At 36.3% G+C, this 21,723-nt stretch overlaps 1 pseudogene; it reads left to right on the forward strand.

The window, feature by feature from the left end:
- LOC149262425 (putative galactinol--sucrose galactosyltransferase 1) overlaps window positions 1-21,723 on the forward strand; it is a 46,716-nt pseudogene that overhangs the window by 24,008 nt on the left and 985 nt on the right.

Genomic DNA, 21,723 nt, shown 5'->3' on the forward strand with positions numbered 1-21,723 from the left:
ACATCACAAATTGGCTTACTCACAATCATTTTCTATATAGTTTCATTAGTCTCATGACTGCCATCATTTAAACCCAGATTTTCATTTTCAATAATGGAAGAAATTTCATTTACACATTCTTGACTGTGTGAGTGCTGCAAATTTGCCTTAACTTGGGTTGTAACATGGTTTTTCAAGAGCTAATCTATTTCATCTTCAGATAGAGGAGAACACTGAGTTTTATAGAGATCAACATTGGCTTGGTGATTTTCATTTTCAAGATCAGGAGTAGGCCTTTCTCTATTTTGATCCAAGTTTGTTTCATCCAAGGAGGAAGTTGTTGATTCTTGTTGGGAGGAAAAATCATAAAGGGCTTCTAATATATCTTCCTCCATACATTCTTCATCCCCATATGAATTTTCAAGAAATTTAATAAAATTTTCAGAAATATCACAACATTTATCCATCATTGATAAGGAAAAATTGCAACTTTGATAATGTTGAAAGAAAACTAAATGAAAATCCTTTAGAGAATATAAACTAGTAGATGGTAGACACTCATACCATTTCCTCACTATTTCCCCTAAGGTAGACATGAAGATCTTCACCAGACAATCTTCAGGAAACTTAGTCTTTAATCTATGAATATGAAAATGAAATTTGACCAAATCCAAACTAGCATCTTCTCCATCCTGACCTTTAAACTTTGGCAAACCTGTTTTCCAATCTATACAAGGAATATGATTCAGAAAACTAGGAATTTGATCTCAATTCATAGGAGCATACCTTAGAGCAGTTGAATCCATCTTGAAAACAATTAAGTCACAAAGAAGTTCTTCAAACTACCGATTTTTGAATGGTGGAGTCGCCATAAAAATTTTGAACCTTTGGATTCTTCGACACTAGAGTCACCAAGTGAAAGATGCACATCCTTTCTTGTGCCTAATCATTTTTCACCATCAACAATCAGATCTGATCCTTGTCATCCTTTCCCAGGGAAGATATGATCTTTCGTTCCCCGACAACAACGCCAACATGTTATCCACTACAATGTCCCAGGCTGAGGAGGAGATCAAAAGAGGTAACCTCAAACCACTTTAAGTTCAGTAGCTAGCCCTACTGAACCAGAGAGGGATCTCTCTAAATATTTGTCAATGAATAATTGAAAATAAATAGGTTTTAGGCTAGACATACAAGTTTTGTTTGAGTATTTGTGAATTTAGGGTTTTTAGTTTGCTGGACTAGGGATTAGAACAGGTAATTTAGTCAAGGCTTCAAGTATGCAGTGACAGGTATAAAGAGGAGCTAGATATCAGTGTGTTATGGTGAACTTAAAGTGTTGTCAATGTAGTGTAGGTCTGAGAGTTTAAGAGAACATAATGAGCATGTGAAAGCATGAATTCATTAGTCTTAGAAGAAAAGAAACACAAGCATGATTTCCACATAAATAGAGCTTAAATCTAAGAATTTTGTCTATATAACTACAAGGAAAATCATAGGAATAAGATAAAACATGAAAATAAAGATGATTTCATCAATTAGAAGCTGATCTGAAAGAAAACTAACACCATAGACTCACTAAACAAGTATTCCTGAAATATAGTCGCAACTACCCCGGTATTCATTGTAAGAGAACATAAGGTACCAAGCTTCTCCAAAAAAGTCCAACCCTTCTCTCTGAATGAGAAAATATACATATAGACTCAATCAAACAACTTTCCCACCTTCAGGAATCGAATTCCTAGGTGGTGGAACTGTTTCCAAGATTCTCTCAACCAACAGGTGAGAGTGAGAAGGTCAAATAGAAACTCTTCTCTTAGACTTTGTTTTGAATTTTTATTCCTTTATGAGGCCTAATTAACCATAAAAACAACCTATGATGTCTATTTTTTCATGATTACATCATATAACCTCAAACTACTGCAATTACATCATGAGTTTTGACTTTGACCAAGTCAAACTGAAAAACTAGGAAATTACACAGTGAAATTTTAAATAAAAACTCAGAAATTTGCAGAAGCACAACGCCAACTTTGAGCCCACTTTTAGGTGTCTTCCTGAAGTCCAACATGAGATATAAGAGAATTTTCAACTAGCCTTGCCTTTCCAGTTTCCATAACACCTTGAATTTTTTTAAATGACCCATGGGAAGGCCTTCAAAATTTCATTCTCCCAAGGTGTCTCCAAAAGAACAGCACCTGTCAAAAAGAGTGTAGAGTGATGATTTTTTACCCCTTTTTCTCATTTTTCTCAAAATCTGAGCCCTGTCTGAGAAATATGATGCAATGGGTTATGAGAGGAGGCCACCATCTTTCCAAAAATGTCAGCCACTTGTCATTTGGAGGTCTAAGGAAAATGCGCAGCGCTAAGGCGTTGTGCTTCTATGACTAGCCCAATTTCTGAATTTTGCACCAAAATTCTCAAAAAACCAAAAATGCTCAGAAAACATCCAAAATTGGTCATGAAGTGTAAAATGAGGTGTGTCATGCTCTCATGCATCTCCAAGTTATCCCTCTCATTTTTATCCTTTAGGGTTTCCTTTAGCTTGTTTTTCAACTATTTGAGCTTGATGTTCCAAATCATATTTTTGGTATGATAATGATGGGCCATGTGCCTTAATAGATGATTATCCCTGTTGGCTTTGTCAAGAAGATTTTCTAAGTGGCCATTGACCTTAGCCAATACTCTCTATCTTCATTGATCTCCAAGACAATTTTGTCTTCCATGTCTAAGTCTTCATCTAGCAGGTTATGCTCTTTCTCTTGCTTCAATGCTCTTTTGAGTCCCTTGGTTCTTTGTTTATTTTTCCCAACTTTCTTTTCTTTTTCCTCATGTTCACTAGGCTCCAACATTTCTTTACCTTTGACTCCTTTCTATAGCATCTTGGACTGCTCTTTCTCCATAATCAGTTGTTTAGTCTTAAGCTGACTATTTTCTTGCTCAAGGAAGGAAATGATGAAATGAGGGAGTTAGGGAAGGGAGATGATGATAGGGGAATTTTGGGAGATGGATAGGGGTTGTAGAAAACTTAGGAAGTTTGAATGGAGTGAAATGAGAAAGAGAGATGAGTAGGAGAATTTAAAAACAGTCTTGCTAGGAAATTGTCCAAAATGATAGGTATGAGCTAGGGTTTGTGTAAAGGTGAGGTAATCTGAGGGTAGATGACTTAATTATTGAATGATAGGGTGATTTATACATGAACAGAGGTATGAGGTGACAAATTTACAAGTTTTCAATGTCATAACTAACAAAAACCATCATTTACACTAATCTTGCAACATGAAATTTCACATAAACCCTAGATGAAGAAAATTCACATTTGCATTTACTTTCCCAAGGAAAAAGGTGAGTTAGATGATGATACTTACTTGTGAATAAGCTTAGAAGAGAAAAAATTAGGAATGCAAGCTTAAATTTGAAACTTTGGTTAGTTTTGGCAATTTTTGGGCCACTATGTCCTAAGCGCAACGCCGTTGGCAGAAGCGCAACGCATTTCACAGAAGTGTAGCGCCACCTCGAGAAGCATAATGCAGTTCACAGAAGCATAGCTCCGTCTTCCAGCTAGATTTTTGAGGCCTTAAACCACTCCAAATTGCAAACTTGGTAGCTCGTTGGAAATATATTGAAGTCTTCTACAAGATGGACTCATCAAGAATGTAATTTGGACACTCCAACAGGGAGAAAAATTGATTTTCCCAAGGTCACTCCAAAAACCTAGGGTGTCTCTGAAAAAATCGCAGCGCCAACTTGCAGAGCACTTTTGGATGCCTTCCACTAATCCAAATCACTATCTAAAGGTACCATTGGAAATATTAGGATGTCTTATACACAATAGAGTCCTTAAGCACTGCCAACACCTGCTCCAAATACCTGAAAATAGGTCTTGAAGTCAAACTATCTAGAAGTGTAACAACTCCCCCATTGCAAGTGTAGTTTGGGCATTTCTCTCCAATCATAATACTTGTGGATAAACGAAAGGGTGTTTTTGTTCCTTTGCCTAGCATTGACAAAAACCTCTTTCACTTTTGTAAACTTCTTCTCCATTTGGTCAAAAACATATTTTGAAGCAAAAATGGCCCTATGAGAAATGATGAGACGAGGTAGTGTACTACAACATTGTCTTATTTGAAATAAAACATTACCTTTACCTTTATTTTTCTTTCTCTAAGATTCTAACTCCCTTTACCCATTGAATTACATGATGGACATGTTTTTGTTTTTACCTGTGGTATCATGATGACACATGGAGTGAAACCCTAGACCATGACCTAAAATGAAGAATTTGACCATTTCATGACCTAAGACACTTAAATGAAGATATGATACCTCGAAGAAGACAATGACCATGATGAGTGATGAGAACCATGAGTAATTGAAGGGAGCATCATTGACCTAGACACAACAACCGGTGACCAAATTTTTATTTGAAGACGCACTGAAATGACAAAAAATTGACTTGCCACCCTAACAACACCTTGTAAGAGCATATTTGATCATTGGTGACAGGTTGAACTGACTGACACTAACACATACCATGGTAATAGCCCATAATATTGAGTGGAATAATGGTTACTTTATCCCATCCAAGAATACCACAGGTTCTAAGTGTTGTTTTGGTCCGAGGTATTGAGAAAGGCTAAAACTATATAAGGAGGAGAAGGTCAAAGGGCTAAGTGTGCAAGTGAAAGGGTTTTTCATGAATACATCTACCTAAAGTATATTTTATGTTGTAAAGGCTATGGTTATGATATGTTCTAAAATATCTTGTGCACCATTGGATACAATGTTGGATCAGGATCATGAGACCTAAAATGACTTATCATTGTATGATCTGATAATGGATGGGCTAGATCTGAAAGCTAATGCATGTTTTGTCTTTCAAATGTTATGATCTTGGTATGTCTAAAGTATGGAATAGATGCGAAGTTATAAGTTATTATTTGCATATCTATATGTTGGTTCACCTTGGTGAAGGTGCGTATACACGCTAGTTTAGCACTTCCAAGTAGCATATGCAAAAGAAAAGCTTGTTGTTCAGAGATGACTGATCTATCTGATCAGTGCTACTAGTTTACTGTTGTTTGTCAATGATGTCTTCATTAGATCTGAAAGTAAAACTGATTGTATAAGGAGATTGAGTCTGGTTGATTGATTGATTGAGTAAGAAGGGTGATCTTTGCTGCTATCTGTTTAGAACTCTGTAATTTGACAGTAGATCTTCATAATGTCACTGGTTGGTACAGTTTTTGGTTCAGAGGTTTTATGATTCAGTATCTTTAGAGGTATATGCAGGTTGGGTTAAAGGAAGTAGTGTATACATGCAGGTTGGCTTCACTGAAGTAGTGTATACATTCTGACATATGACTTTTGAGGTTGCAGTTGGTTTTGTTTGGTGACGCAGTGTTTTGGGTTTAGTTATGTGTTCTGGTTACAGTGATCTGCCTATTCCCTTTGATTGGTTGAATTTTGTTTAAGTATCGGTTGATTGATTTTTCAATGATTAGTTAATTCAGTTGTGGTTGATTTAGAAATTGATGTTTGAGTGATTTAATTATGTCAGAGGTTTCAGTGATTGATTGATTCAGTTGTTGTTGATTCAGAGATTGATGATTAGGTTTCAAGTGATTGGTTGATGTAGATGTATTTGATGGTTGTATTGTAGTGGTGATTTATTTTGAGCTTCAATGTTATTGATGGGTCCAATATGAAAATTTGATGAAACGTGGCCTTCATATTGTAGTGTTGTATACTAGGAGTATCCAGTCTGAAAATTTATGAAACGTGGTCCCTAGAGGATGATGAGGGTTGGAGCCTAGTGAGGAAGTCAAAGCTTCCTACTAGTAGTAGCTAGTGAACAGATAAGGGGGTTGGAACTCCCTTCCAGTAGCAGCTGGAGAACGAGTGAAGGTTGTAGCCTTCTATAGGTCAGCGCCTACGTACTGGTAAACATATCAGCCAGTAAAAGAGCTAAGGGGTTGTAGCTCCCTTCCAGTAGATGTTGGAGAACGAGAGAAGGTCGTAGCCTTCTGCAGATGGGTTCCTGCGTACTGGTATGAGCTCCTTTCTTATGTGTGATGGTTTATTCTATTATTGTTGCACCTGGTTATTGTTTATCTAATAGTTAATAAAGTATTAATACATTGGCTGAAGACAAACATATGATGGATTAACTGAATTATAAGTTCACTAGATATACGCTAGTTGTCTTAAGAACAATCGCGTGCACACACAGGTTCGATTCAGTAAAGTCGCATATATAAATATGAATATCAAATGGAAAAGTTATTGATGATTTATAAATATTGATTCACCTCCCCCCCTTAGTATTTTTCCCAACAATGTCTAATCAGGACTGAGTGAAACTATAAAGATCAAAATCAGAGGAAAAATAGACACTAAAGGAAAAGAAAACCACCAAGGGATTGAACTGATCCCTAGTATGGTCACCAATTTTTTATACAGAATCTACGACTGCAGACAGAAGTGTCTTCCCTAGGCCTGGTGGACTAACCTAAAACAGCAGAAATAAAAAGGCACAATGTCTTCCTTGAAGTTGAATGATGGGATGAGGCCTACCTGGAATCCATTGCAAGCTTTGCTCCTTCCTCGGCTTGTAAGCTCCAATCCTAGCTCTGATTGTTATAATTAGAACTTGCACAATCAAACAACACAAGCCATATATCTACGACATATATGTAGCATAATCCTATCACTTCATTCAATAGATCAACATGGTATTCAAATACATGAAAATCATAACATCATATATAGGAAAACATTCTACTCTTTGTATTAATAGAAACAAAGAGAGTTACAACCAAAAATAGGAGTTGATCTTGTAGAATATCTCCCCAAGTTGACTTGTCTTTTTCTTGCCACAAAGTATGCCTCTATGTCACCCTAATGCATGGAATAATGACTCTCAAAGCAACAGCATGACGGTAGAATCAATCTCCAAAATCCAACCCCTTGCCCATGGATGGTTGTAAATATATAGATGAGGGAGGTAGTTCATGAACTCTTATCCATTTACCAATCTAGGCTTGAGATCCACATGAGATGGGACGATGAGCTCAAGGGATAAGAGGTGAAAACTCCAAGGTAATATCGGATAGGATTCGAGACTCTTATCCAAGGTAAATAGTTGAAACAAACTCAGGAAGCTTCGGGATTCTTTTTATTTTTCTTGAATTTCTAGAATCAACGCACCCCCAAGATTGAGCAACCTGCTAGTGATCAACGCGGGTGCATAGAGGGTCAACCTGGTGGTCAACATTGGTCCCTAAAGGGCAAGGGTGTGTTGGGCCTTAAAAGCTTGGAAACTCAGCAGTCAAGAGAAGAAACTCAGGGATTCAGAAGAGTCGTACTTAAGGCTTTGTGTAGGGATGATGACAATATGTTGAAGGCTGTGAATTGGTCCCATTTAAAGGCCTATTGACCAGATGCGACAAAATGGCCTATAACACCATTGATGTTTCCATACCACTTGCAGCTACTCAGAAAGGTTCAGCTCATATCCAATTTGAAGCTGATAGAGGTACCAACTTCATTGAATGCATTCAACACATTTTCTAGCAGGTCCATTACATATCAGACAGAGCAAATGCTAAGTACAAGCAGCTTCATGATCATCATCAGGTGCCACACAAGTTCCAAGTGGGCAACAATGTTTGGTTACATTTATAGAAGGAGTGCCTTGTTAGGGCCCACCGCAAGCTTCGCCCGCTCTGATATGGGCCTTACACCATCAATAAGGCTACAAGAGACAATTCCTTCGAGCTCATCATTCCATCGTTCATTGGCATGCACCCAGTATTCAATGTGGACCGATTACGACCATCCTTTCCCCCATTGCTGAACAGATTAGACATTGTTAAGCATCTGACATGAACATAGCTCACCCTAAGCTATGTCAAACAGGCCATGACTGATAGGATCATGGACACACAGATCAATAAAACTCGCTAGTAGAGGATCTAAATATATCAAGTTTTCAAAGTAGGTCAACTCCTTGAACAAGGAAAGTGGCTCACCAGGGACCAAGTTCAACAGAAATTTCCTCACCTCGTGGACGCTCTAGATGCAATGGGGACCACTGCTTCCTAAGGGGAGAGGACTGATCCAAGTGGAAATTGGTATCCACCCACCTATTCCACCTATACCTCTAATTGGTTTCATTAATTTCCTTGATTATAGCACAATTTACTATTTTTAGCAGTTTTTCAGATCCTGAACTTCAAGAGTTGTTTTAACCTCGTAAATGGCATTGTTTTGAGGTCCACAATAGGCCCATAGTTATAGGCATGCTTTAAATATTGTATTACTCACAGAGATATTTCTAACAAGGTAACGTACACGCCAAACGGAGATCATATGATCAAGTTACGACCCAGGGAATTTGATGTCCAACTAATCCCAACGAGACACACAAACTCTTGGTGTTCCATCTATTAGGGTTAGGGTTTTGGTTGTTTAGGGTTTAACTTTATTGTTCAATAATAAAAGGGTCATTGAGCCTCATTGTATCACATTTCAAAAGCATGTAACCACCACATCTCTTCTCAGAGATAAGTTACCATCACCCGAGCTAATTTATTTCCATTTTGTATGTAAGCATCTTTCAGTTCTTTTATATTAATGAAATGAAGATTTATTTTGTTGCATATTTGTGTTTATGTTTATATTTGTATTTTGTTTTGTTCCTTTATAATTCTGGATCAATATAAGTTTCAAACTCCCTTTTCTGAGTTGTATGTTGTGTGGTTTGCTTCTCCAAACTGCTGCATGGCTTGGAAAAATTCTAATATGATGAAGATAGTGGAATAAATTAACTCACACGGTCTCTAATATCACCAGCAAATGGATATTTTACAAACTCTTTTATGGTTTTATATTTCGATGACATCCTCATCTTTAGTAGAACATAGGAAGAAAATTTGTAGAACATTTAGCATGTCCTGATCACCTTGTAACAACACAAGTTGTATGCCAATTTGGAGAAATGCTCATTTGGCATGTAGAGAGTTCAATATTTGGAATACATCATGGATGAACATGGCATGCATATGGATGTAGCTAAGATCCAATTCATTCATGATTGGCTAGCCTTGATGAATCTAACAAAGCTCTATAGCATCTTGGGCCTTGGTAACTCCTATAGAAGGTTTCTCTCATATCACTTAACCCTTAAGTCAATTGAACAAGGGTGGAGCTAAAGCAAAGGTTTCATAGTATGAGTCAAAATAGAAATCATTCAAGGATCTGAAACACCACCTGTACATTGCACCAATCCTCACCCTATCATACGTACGATTGCCATTTGAGATTAATATAGATGCCACTGACTATGTTATTGGTGTAGTCCTCACTCAGTAAGGACATCTAGTGACCTATCCCAGTGAAACACTCTCTGATATTATCCAAAGATAACCCACTTATGACAAGGAGATGTTCCATTGTGCAACCATGTTGATAGTGGTAGCATTATATTATGGGAAATGAAACAAACATCCACACTAATCACATGCGTCTTCAATTTATGCTAACACAAGGAAATGTATAGAATGACTACCATTAGAAATGGCCCACATACTTGAAACAATTCCACTTGAACATCAAATGCAAGAATGGAAGCACCAATCATGTTGTATAATACCTGAGTCGACCCCTAGTTTTGGCACTAACCATAGTTCTTAACTCTTGTGAACATGAGATCTCTTGGTGGCCACAATTATACAATAGTGATTCTGACTTCAGCGCGACATGGCAAACAGTGATCAGAGGCAAACAAGTTCCAACCTTCCACTTCCAGGATGTGCTTTTCTGCTACAAAGGCCGCCTTTATGTTCCTTGAAGAAAGTTTATCAATATTGTCTGGGAAGCACATTACAATAAGGGTGGTAGGGTACTTTGGTGTGGAGAAGAAAATAGCAATACTTCAAAAGTATTCTACTTTCCAAAGATTTAACAGGATCTCCATCGATATATCAGATTGTGCATTATTTATGACATTGTTAAACTAACCATCAAGAAGCAAGGGTTGTAGACTCCTCTACCTACCCTAAACAAACCTAGGAGTTATACACCATGGATTACATGTTAGGTTTTCCCTCCACCAAGCATTGTAATGATTGTGTGTTTGTGGTTGTCAATCAATTCTTTAAAATGGGCATTTTAGCACCATACAAGAAGAGTATCATAGTTGAAGTGACTGCTAAAATCTTCTTTGAGTGTGTTTGGGTTCATTTTGGGTTACCTTTGACCATATTTTTCAGATAAGGATAGGAGGTTCCCTAGTGCCTTTTGTTCTAGCCTATGGTTTCTAATGGATACCAAGTTGACCAAATTGATCTCCTTTCATCTATAAATAGATAGACAAATAGAAGTTGTCAATAGGATGATGGTGCATATCTTTCGTATGTACTGTTAGCCTCTTGCTGCAGCAGGTATTCATTTTTCATGATTGACATTTTTACATGCCAAATATGTCATACTCTGCAAACTGCAGCGTTCCATATTTCCACAAAGAAGCAATGAAAGTGTGCTGGTCCAAATGCCACTGCTGTATTCCATTTATGATAAGTTTTTCAGTTAAGGGAAGGCCAAACAACTAAATCTTGGTCTCCCTAGATTTCAATTTCCTGTTGTAGAATATAGAGAATGTATCTGTCCAAACAACTAAATCTTGGCAGATTTGTAGATAAGTAGAGAATCAAAGGGACCCAACTGTTTAATCTGGGCCCTGGCAGAAATAAGTGTATATTTAGATAGGAAAAATTGAAAAAAGAAAAATTGTAAAGCTGGGTCTACAAGTCTAAATGCACCCACCCATGAAAAAAGAAGAAAAAATGTTAGAAAAGTAGGCTGGGTAGGTAGCTGTATGGTTGCAGAATGATAACTTGTGATCAGTTTTGTGGTACAAAGTATTTCATCTTTTCAGATCACAGTGCAGGCAAATTTATGCAAAAGGGCTCAAAGGTGAACATCACTAACTCCCCTTTCTTCTAAACTCCCCAAAGCCACTTACTAACTTCCCAAAGAGGTCAAGATCTGGTTGCCTCTTAGTCTCATCATACTCCATATCAGTTGCCTTGGTGAAGATCTACTTCACTCAAGGATCTCAGTTCTCTACAAGTTCTTTTCCAAACAAAGCCTAAGGTCTCATACCTTAGCGCCCTCTGTTCATCTCCATATTAACTACTAACTTTATTATATAACTCCCTATCAGTTTTTCCCTTCCCCTATTAAAATCATGTATATAAAACTCCCTTATATAAATACTCCCTCCCGGGAATTATAGCCATAATTCTACTAAGTCCGGGAAATCACAGTCCATCTGGGGCTGTTTTTAGCCCATCCGAGTCATAGCAGGGATTAATCTGACACCTGGTCAGACTAATAACCTCTTCCCTAACTCTAAAACCCTCAAAAACCCACTTTTTATCCCTTTACCCCAAGGTTTGGGCATAAATTGCTAACCCGCGCTCAAAAAACCCATAAACCCGCCATTTTCTAAAGTCTGAACCCACTGCGCGCTATATTTAAATGGGAATATTCCAGTGAATATCCCCGCTCGCTAACCCGCCGCCGCCTCGCATCTACCGCCAACCGTTGGATCTTCCGCTCCGCAGATCGACGGTGGGCGGGTCGTCCCATCTCCAAAACGCCTGAGCTTTAACGTCCGGGAGATGGGCGGTATTGCCGCCGTACCTCCCGCAACGCGTCAAGCGTTGGGCCGTGGCGGAGCCCTCTCCCCCGAAACCGCCTTTGTCCATAAGCGGTGCGCCCAAACCGGAAACCGCCCCTGCCTGCGTCACCCGCCTGCCCAGTGACGTCACCCCCCTGCCCAGTCACTATGTCGAGTCACTTGCCTGCGTGGCCTCCTGCCACATCACTGCCACATGTCCCTGCCACCGTACCTGCCACGTCACCATCCGTACATAATGACGTCATCCCGCCACGTCGTCTTGCTGACGTCATGCTGACATCACCCGCCGTACAATGTCACATCATGCTGACGTCATCAACACTTTTTGGGCGCAAAGGCGCGAAAATCGCACTTCGGAGCCCCGGAATCCGATTCTGAGGCAGTTTTTGATGAGCGATGCAAATCGCTCATTGCTAGATTTTTTGGGCCTGAATGGGGAATCTTCAGGGAATCTTTTCATTATGCGGCCCCCAGCAAGCCCGAAAGGCGCCGAATGACCCATTTTTCCTCGCGAAGCTTGCCGAAAGGGGCAGAAAGCAGTTTCGAAAGAAACAGAGGCCGAACAACGGCCATTTATTTGTGAATAAGACCCACAACACCTCAGAACATCATCAATTTATTGCCAAAGGGCATCAGAGGAAGAAGGAGAGCCAAAGAGTATTAGTCGAAGATTTTTTAAAGGGCTCGAAGCACTTAAACATTGATGAGCCCCCCAGAAAGTCAAATCAAGAGGAGTAAGCCCATCATAGCTCTCAAATCACAGTCAGAGGCATTTAAAACCGCCGAACAGCAAGGGTGCAAAGACCAACACACAGTTATGACAGATGAAGAGCATAGAGCCACCAGGACAGATATTAACTCATTTTGATACAGCTGCCCCCAGCAAAGCTCAAAGATTTTTTTGGCATTTATTTCTGGATAGGATTAGGTTAAAGTAATCGATTTTCTGTCAGACCTGTTAAGTCGGCTGTAATAGATAATTTTGGATAAATATTCCCTATATATACCACCCTCTGTATTGTTTAAAGGGTCGGTTGGTTGATAGTTTTTCAGTGGAGACTCGCACTGTATACCTGATATGTTTTCTGTAATCAAAGACTGTTGAAAAGCTTGGAGGAAAGACTGTCTGCTCTGTGTCTAATGGTTTCAAGAAGTGAATTTGGAATTCATGTGCTGCAACATGACTCAATAAGTTTTCCTATCTCTGTTTTTTCCATTTGATATACCGTCTAAATAGCAGAAAGAAAGAATAGTCTAGAATTGGTTTAACTGCCCTCTATGCTCATTTTCTGTTGTTTCTTTATGTTTTCCTCTGGATCAGTCATGAATATGAATTCCTTTTGGCTCATATTTCCCCTAATCCATTCATCTTTGACAGTTGTCTAGGAATTCTTAACTGCTCCTAGATAGAGCTCATTCACTTTCCCCCTTTAAGCATAGTGAGAGATTCTTTGTTGCCTCTCATTCCTTATCCCTCATTCCATCCTTTTAAGCTTTAAGTGTTGTTTCATGAGCAGCTACCTTGCTCTTTATTTCTCTTGTGACCAAGAAAACGCACCAGCAGTCCGACTCCTTGACTCCACGCCCAATGGTTTGAAACTTCCAGACTATGCCTTGCCTCTCTGTCTGAAAACATCAATTTTCCCACCAAATAACAAAACAAAAAACCCTCTGAACTCGAGACCTAGCCTAAAATCCTTTTTAAAAACAAAGCTAAATCTAAAAGAGAGAGCCCTCTCTGATTGCAGGTTGGCTAGAACCTGCAATCCAAAGTGGTCTGTGGTTACCTCGACCGTATCCTTTTCCAGAGCTTAAGGACAACCTGAGTGATAACATGTACAAGTCCAAGCATCTATGTACATGGGATGAAATATTTCCATATATTTAGCATAGATATAATGAATCCAACCACAACTATATTGGCCATAGTCCTTTTTCAAGTGTGCCTAGGCTTCCAACCATTGGCCCCAATTGATGTAGTTATGCCCATTGCATCCTCACTAGTAGAGTCCTCCCATGCTTAGGTTGAGGTAAATAGGGTAGCCAAATTTTTTGAATGGATCCAACACCTCTAATGATGATATCCTACATAAGGCTAATGTCAAGTCCAAGTAACAACATGACCAACATAGGGTTCCACACAAGTTTTAAGTTGGTGATAAGGTGTGGTTTGCATTGTAGAAAGACAACCTCATAGGCCCCCATAAGAAGTTCCAACCACTTTGATATGAGCCTTACATAATCACAATGGTTGTGGATGAAAATTATTTTGAATTAAGTATTTTCTCTTTCCTTGGCTTGCACCCAGTATTTAATGTGGAGTTGTTTCAACCATATTTTCCACCTCAATTAGACACCTTGAAGGTAGCCAATCAATTGGCCCCCACAAAACTCAATCTTGATTGCATTGAATGGGATATGGTGGATCAAACTGTGGACACCAAAACAAAGGATATCTAGCAACATCACATAGAACTCTACCGGGTTGTAAAAGCAGGGTGGCTTCTTCACCAAGGAATGTGGCTCAGCAAGGGCCAAATTCATCAGAAGTTTCCCATCTCATGAGGGAACTTGATGCAATGGATACCATTTCTTCCTAATGGGGGAGGACTAATCTAGATGGATATTGGTGGCCACCCACCTCTTTCACCGGCTAAATGGTTCTCTATCTTCTAGTTTTTTGTAATGGTTTTTTTTTGTTTGAAACTTCTAAAGCCATTTTGAGGCCCTAAAGAATGTTTTTTGGAAATTTGAGGGGCTAGGGGGTTTCCATGGAATTCCCTAGCCCTAGTCAAAAATCTTAATCCCTATGTATTCATTTCCAACGAGCTACCATGTGCCCTAAATGGAGATTGTATGCAAAATGTGTGCCCCCAAGAAGTTGATGTACTAATAGTAAGCACCTCGGGTCCTGCAAATGTTTTGACACTTCATCTTCTAGGGTTAGAGTTTTGGACATATAAGGTTATTTATTTATGTTAAAAGGTCATTCTTTTGGCCTCTTGTAATAGTTTTGGTAAATGCATGTAGTTTCCATCTCTTTCTCTTCAAAGATAGCTACCATCATTTTAGCTACGTTTGTGTTCTACATTACTCTGTTATTTTATTGATTGATAGAAGTTGGGTTTTCAATATATTACTATGTTGTCTGTTATATTTCTCTATGTGTGTTTCATTTCCTTTCTTTCCTTTCATTTCATTCCTTGTGAAATCTTGATCAATTCTTCTATGCATGGATTGTTCCCTCACCTATTTGCACTATTCAATTCCTCTTTGTAATGGCCCTTATATTCTTTTATATTTGAAAACCTTAATTTGCAACTACACTTGGATTAGCCACTTTCACTTATTATCTCTAGTGTCTATGTAGGGATCTCTTGTAGCTATATTGGCTCCAAACTTGTAGGTTTGAATGATTCATCGTAGGGCATATTCATTAGCTTAGTTCCATGCCTTGGAATTTTCAACCTTGCAACCTCAAGGGAGCTTCCATCATAGCTATGGAAAAGTATATATCATCCTTACCAAGGGTACAATGGTTTATATATTTTGTCTCATTATTGATTGATCTTTAAAGTAGTAGATCTACTTTTTATATGTGTGCATGCATGTGTACACAAGTATATATCTTTATGGGTCTATGTATAGACACACGCACACAGAGGGGAGAGAGAGAGAGAGAGAGCTCCAAATACCAACAAGACATGACTTGAATCAATCTTGAATACAATGTTGTGTGTGGGTGTGGGTGTGTGCATGAGCATGTATGTGTGTGCATGCATGTGCGTGCATTTGTGTGTGTGTGGGGAGAGAGCGAGAGAGAGAGAGAGAGAGAGAGAGAGAAACCTTACAGATAGAGCTCCAAATACCAACAAGACATGACTTGACTCAATCTTGAATACAATGGTGTATCTGGGTTTGGGTGTGTGCATGAGCATGTATGTGTGTGCATGCATGTGCGTGCATTTGTGTGTGTGTGGGAGAGGGGGGGAGAGAGAGAGAGATTTGTATTGAAAATCAATTGGAGTCATGCCTTGTCAAAATCTACAGCTCTTTATGTAAGGCCTTCAAAGACATGGATCACCCTTGGAAGCATATCATAACTCTCCTCTACATCCTAGGGAGATTCGCCATCTATGATAGTGAAATCTAGGTGAGTTTTTCCATTCTTCCCTTTTCATTTCCAACATCAAGGGTTCTTTCTCATTAAAGAAATTGTTAGTTTATTAGCCCTAGTTAGGTCACAGTGGCTTCACTAAATGAAACTCTAGCATATCACGTGCATTCGTGGCATACTAAATAATACCCCTAATTTGAATACATATTGGAAAGTACCTCTAAAAATCACATTAGTTAACCCCCTACCAATATGAACCCAATACACCTTCCCAATTTAAAAAACCCCTACTTTCACTAGATATTGTAGGTATCCATTTTTTCATCAACATTGTATACCCATTTATATTTTTTCATTAACTTTGAGATCCATTTTTTATACCTGCCAATATAAAAACCCCTTACCCCATATTATATGCTCAATATATTATATGATTTTTTCCCCAACATATATCCCCCAATATGAATGCATGTGGTATGGTATTTCTCCCACAGTGAATCCCCTGTGAGTTATTTGGATCACTTCCCCCATTGTTTTTGAAAGACTTATCTAAACCTATATGAAGTACCCTAATCATCTACATCCCTAAGCTAACATTCACAATATCCTAGATACTAATTCATCTAGTAGATTTCCCTTCTCTTCTAATTCCCCTTTGTCTCATCCTAGATTTTCCTAGTTTAGCCCAAAAAGTAAGTGGTGACTCTCCTCTCCTCTCTTCCCCTTTCAATACTTTGTCTATACTTGGGTAGTCTTCCATCCTTGCCCTGTGGTAGCATTTCAGTTGCTATAGTTTATAGTAGTATATGGTTTATAAAATTTCACTATTTGATGGATATCCTATTATCACCGACTCAAACAACCTGGTGGTATAACTATCTTCATGGTGCAAGAATTCCATGATTTTGTGAATGGTTACTATACTACTTGCACATGAGTGATTATAAATTATTAACTTATATATTGATTTACTATATTCATACTTTTCATTTTACATGTATTGATTATATTTCTTAATATAAATAATATGCGCAAGCTATATACTTATAACTAAAAATATCTATATTATATTAATTGAATATCACACACACACACACACACACATGATAACTTTACAAATATGCCAATAGTTTGAAAGAAAGTTATTTTTACTTTGGGAAATCATAATTCTTTAAATTGGTTAGTTGATATCATATATATTGTTTTCCCTCCACAACCTTCATACAGTGCATTGAAACACTTATTTATATCTAACAATCTCAAAAGTATTTTTTATATGTTACACGTATTAATTACATTGTCATTAGATTAAATTGTGATATTATTCTTTATTATTAATTCCAATTAAAGAGGCAGTGGGAGTGGGGGGTTATCATTTTCCCTATAGGAGATGTAGAATTTTCATATGCTTAGGGTGTGGAATCAGTTTCAAATAACCAAGTAGAAGCATATGCACTACTTGAAGAATTGATGTTAGCAAAAGGCCACAAAATATATTCTTTAATAATCATGGGAGACTCCAAGCTTCTCATTTATCATCTAGTTGTTGGTTTTTTTCCTCATGATAACAGGTTGAAGAATATCTTGAAAAATGATCAAAGTTATTTTACCCCTATTCCTTTCTATCAAAGTATTTCATGTCCTTCAAGTAAATAATCAAGTTTCTTGAAATAGGAAACAAATGTGTTAATTTAAATATTGGTGAATTAAAGGAAATTAGGCAAGCCTCTTTATGCCCAATCCCATGACCTTACTCTCATGAACTCATGTAGGAAAAGGCCCCTTGTCATCTAGGTCCAAAGGTCTCAACGAGCCATTTGAAATGTGGCATCAATCCATCCTTGGATGCATGCAATGGTTTTAATACAAAGTCTCTTGGGTAATTTGACATTTCATCTCCCTATGCTAATTGATTTTGGTACAAAGTCTTGGAATTAGTAAGTAGTATGGAGGCACGTTCAATCATAGAAGTGATGTCCTATTATGTGCTTCACAACATACATGATTGATTCGATGTATAGTATTCTTCTAGTTTTGAAGCAACGTTGTGTTTCATAGAAGGACAAAAGCCACTCCCTCTCATTCATATTCTTTCAATAATGCTCATGCCTACCCATGCTAGAAATGTACTAGGATGAAAAAAATATTAACAGTTCTCAAATATGGGGAAATTTACAAAAGGAAAATCCGAGTGTAAAGAAGAATACTGTGAAGTAAGGGCTCTGTTTGGCATCTCCAACTCAAGTTTCAAGTTTGCATAAGAAGGTGAAGCAAGGGATAGTGAGAATTGGTTCTCAAGTTTTCTCATGCGCAACACCTCTTGTGACCCCTAGAGTGTGCTTTGTCTATTGCATGGAGATTTTATATTATGTCAAAATAAATAATAATATCTGCTAACACAAGTTCACTACGTCATTCTGCATGATAAATATGGGCATCCTCAAGATTTGTTGAATTTAGTCCAAATTAATCCTATTGGGGAACATTATGTTGGCAGGGAAGGCATGATATTTGTTGTATAAGGAAACTCATGCTGAAAATAGAATTCCTACCATTTTTATGCCTGCTGCTAACTGTGGGTTTGAGTGCTCATAACTTCATTGGTCAAGACATTTCCTTTTGGAGTCTTGAAAACACATTTTTTCCTAATGCAAAGTCCAACCCCATCTCTCATTGCATTATTCTTTTAGCTTATTTGTTTCGTCACTTTGTTTGAATTCAACATGTTTTTCTCATGTTTAGTCTTGACATAGCAAAATTGTTCAGGGCTTCAACATGCCATTTAGTCGATGTCTCTGATGCGGGGTTTGATTTTTGCCTCTCTGGAAAACGTAACGCAGGTTGTTTAGTTAAGTCTTTGTGGTGCATTATTCATTATGTTTCCACTAGCCCTCATTTTTCTTTATGTGTTATAAAAGAGTTTTGGAAATTCAGGGGCTAAGACAATATTGTATATCATAGCAGATGGGTGACCTTAAAGGAATTTTATGGCCACAAACCTTTGATCATGCAGATGCCTAGTAGCTCTAGAGCTCGGCAAGATCAATTGCAAGAACAGTTGCAAAATATGCAAGAAGAAATATATTCTCTTCAATTAAATCACAATCAGTAGTTGCCAACATCACCTCTTCTATGGAAATCCTTATCAATCATCGCAGTTTGATTAATAAATCAAAAGATGAAATCTCCACCTTGTGCTAAAAATTGGAATAATTTCAACTTTCTATGGGACAACATCATTTTGAGCCTTCCTTTACAAGCAATTTGGTCAACTTCTCTCAACTCATTGTCTTGTATCTCAACAAACCAATTATAAAAATGGAAATGGGTCTTACTTATTGTGTCATTGTTTCTCCTCAACTTCCTAAATAGTATAAAAGTTAAAGTATATAAAATTTTGAGATTTTTTGAAAAGCATTTAATTTCTAGTTTCCTAATTCTATTGCAGTTTCAAACTTACATTTTGGGAATATAAATAACCTAAAAAGAACTTTTTTTAAAGTCTATAAACAACAATTCTATCTCTTTTTAATGTAACTTATATATCAATTACATTCCAAACACATATTTTCAATTAATGTAAATTCTTATTATAATCATAAAATAAAATAACATAAAAATTAATTAATATTAATATTTACACTTTTATTGTATGTTTATTTATATATCTCATCTTCATTTAATTATACTTTATTTGGAAAAAAAAATATAAAATACTACATTTATCAAATCTTTACCATCTATACAGAAGTTTTTGAATACAATCCTTCAAGTTGATGTCTTAAGTACATCCTTTTTAAGTAGATTTGGATAATGACTAGCTAACTGCATTGGGATCGTGTGCCCTAGACAATAATTAATGTTTAAAATAATCAAAATCTTTACCATCTATAAATAAGTTTTTGAATACAGGCCTGCAAGTTGATGTCTCAAGCAGATCCTTTTTAAGTAGATTAGATAATGACCAACTAAGTACATTTGGATAATGACAATAATTAATGTTTGAAATAATTATTTTTTAAATCTCATTTCTAGATTCATGAGTACCAACTATATATTTTGTTTTCTCCACACCCAATGGTTCTATAACAAATAACTTTTTGCTATACTTATGCCAGTGATGCTTCAACTTTTTTTTTGTATGCTAGTATGAAAAACCAGAAGAGCAACTAGTGTTGAAAGTGATTTGATACTTGAGGGTCGCGATTTAATTTGATACTTGATATAGTAATTATTTCCTCTAAGTCACATCTTCCACTAAAGTCTAGACATTCGAAGAATATTATATTTATGTCATGCCCATCAATGCCAACCAATTCGTTAGGTACTTGTAAGAATATTATATTTATATTGACCTTTATATCCTATTTTCCACTCTCTAACGTACTTCTGTCAAGGTAATGATTAAATTTGAAAGATTTGATTGGCTTTCCGTTTAAAGGGCATATATTCATTTTACCTTTTATAAAAATAATTGTATTTTAATAAATTAAAATAAGTAATATTTTAATTACACTTAAATTTAAGATGTATAATGTAATTATATATTTTAACATTTATATTAATATAATCATTAAAAATAATAATAACATAAAGTTAAGAAATAATTAAAATAATGAAATACATGCATTGATTATCCATAGTGAAATACATGCATTTATATAATTATATTTTAATAAATAAAAATAAGTAATATTTTAATTACACTTAAGTTTGAAATGTATAATATAATTATATATTTTAATATTTATATTAATATAATCGTAAAAAATAATAATAACATAAAGTTAAGAAATAATAAAAAATAGTGAAATACATGCATTGATTATCAATGTTGACTTCAATGCATAAATATATCAAAGAGTATTATTCATTTTATAAACTTTTTGTTTATAGAGGTTATAATTTTGTTATGATGGTGAATTTTTTTTTTGAAATTTTTAAGAAATTTAATTCTGAGAGTGTTTGAATTGTTTTTTTATGGTAGAAATAGACTCGCATCATCAAGAACTTTAGGGCATCCAAAATCCTGAAGCTTGACCAAAATCTAATCTTGGGAGTGTTTGAATTGTTTTTTTATGGTGGAAATAGATTCATCACCATCAAAAACCCTACGGCATCCAAAATCCTTAAGTTTGACCGTTGTAACCTAGATTTCCACAAAAAATTGTCAAAATTTCTTAAAAACATATTAGAGTTCCATTAGTTTCCAAACAAAATTATAAACTCCTTAAACTACGACTTTTATAAATCTGATTATTAATTACTATGATTTTTCATTCAAACCATAATAAATTATTTTGCTATTAAATAAAAAATAATATAAAAAAAGTATTTATAAGAATTACATAAAATTGGTATTAATAACAAAACATAACTTAGAGTTCTATCTAGGCATTAGTACATTTGTAAACAAGAAAAAAAAGTTTTTTTAATGGCTGAAGTTAATAATAAAAAGGGTTTATCAATTCTACCTTTCAATAACCAGTATAGAATAACATAAAGTGGAAATTTATATTAGATATGTTTGAGAATTTCAAAATTAAGACAAATATAAACAATCTTCATATTTGTTGAGCTATAAAAAACACTTATATTTTCAGTAACATTTTATTTGCATAAGTTTGTGATGCAGGAGCATCCAGCCAGGGGTGAACAAGAGGGAGTGTTTGTCTCGCAAGTTAAACAGGTTCACAAGTCATTGTACCTGAGTTGTTTTTTTATTTATTTATTTGTTTTATTTCCTTAGTTATCCGCGGTTGGGACATGACAGCAGATTCGGTTTCATTTTTCTGTTAAGATGTTTTTTTTTTTAACAAAACAAAAAAACAAAAACTTTCTTTCTTTTAAATTAATCCTAGAATCTAGACAAATAGGAAATTAACAGTTTCTTATGGTAACTGCATGTAACTGTTAACAG

This window comes from Pinus tabuliformis, chromosome 6 (assembly GCF_031772625.1).
Source record: "Pinus tabuliformis cultivar Carrire ecotype Pingquan chromosome 6, CPIR1, whole genome shotgun sequence".
Taxonomy (NCBI): domain Eukaryota; kingdom Viridiplantae; phylum Streptophyta; class Pinopsida; order Pinales; family Pinaceae; genus Pinus; species Pinus tabuliformis.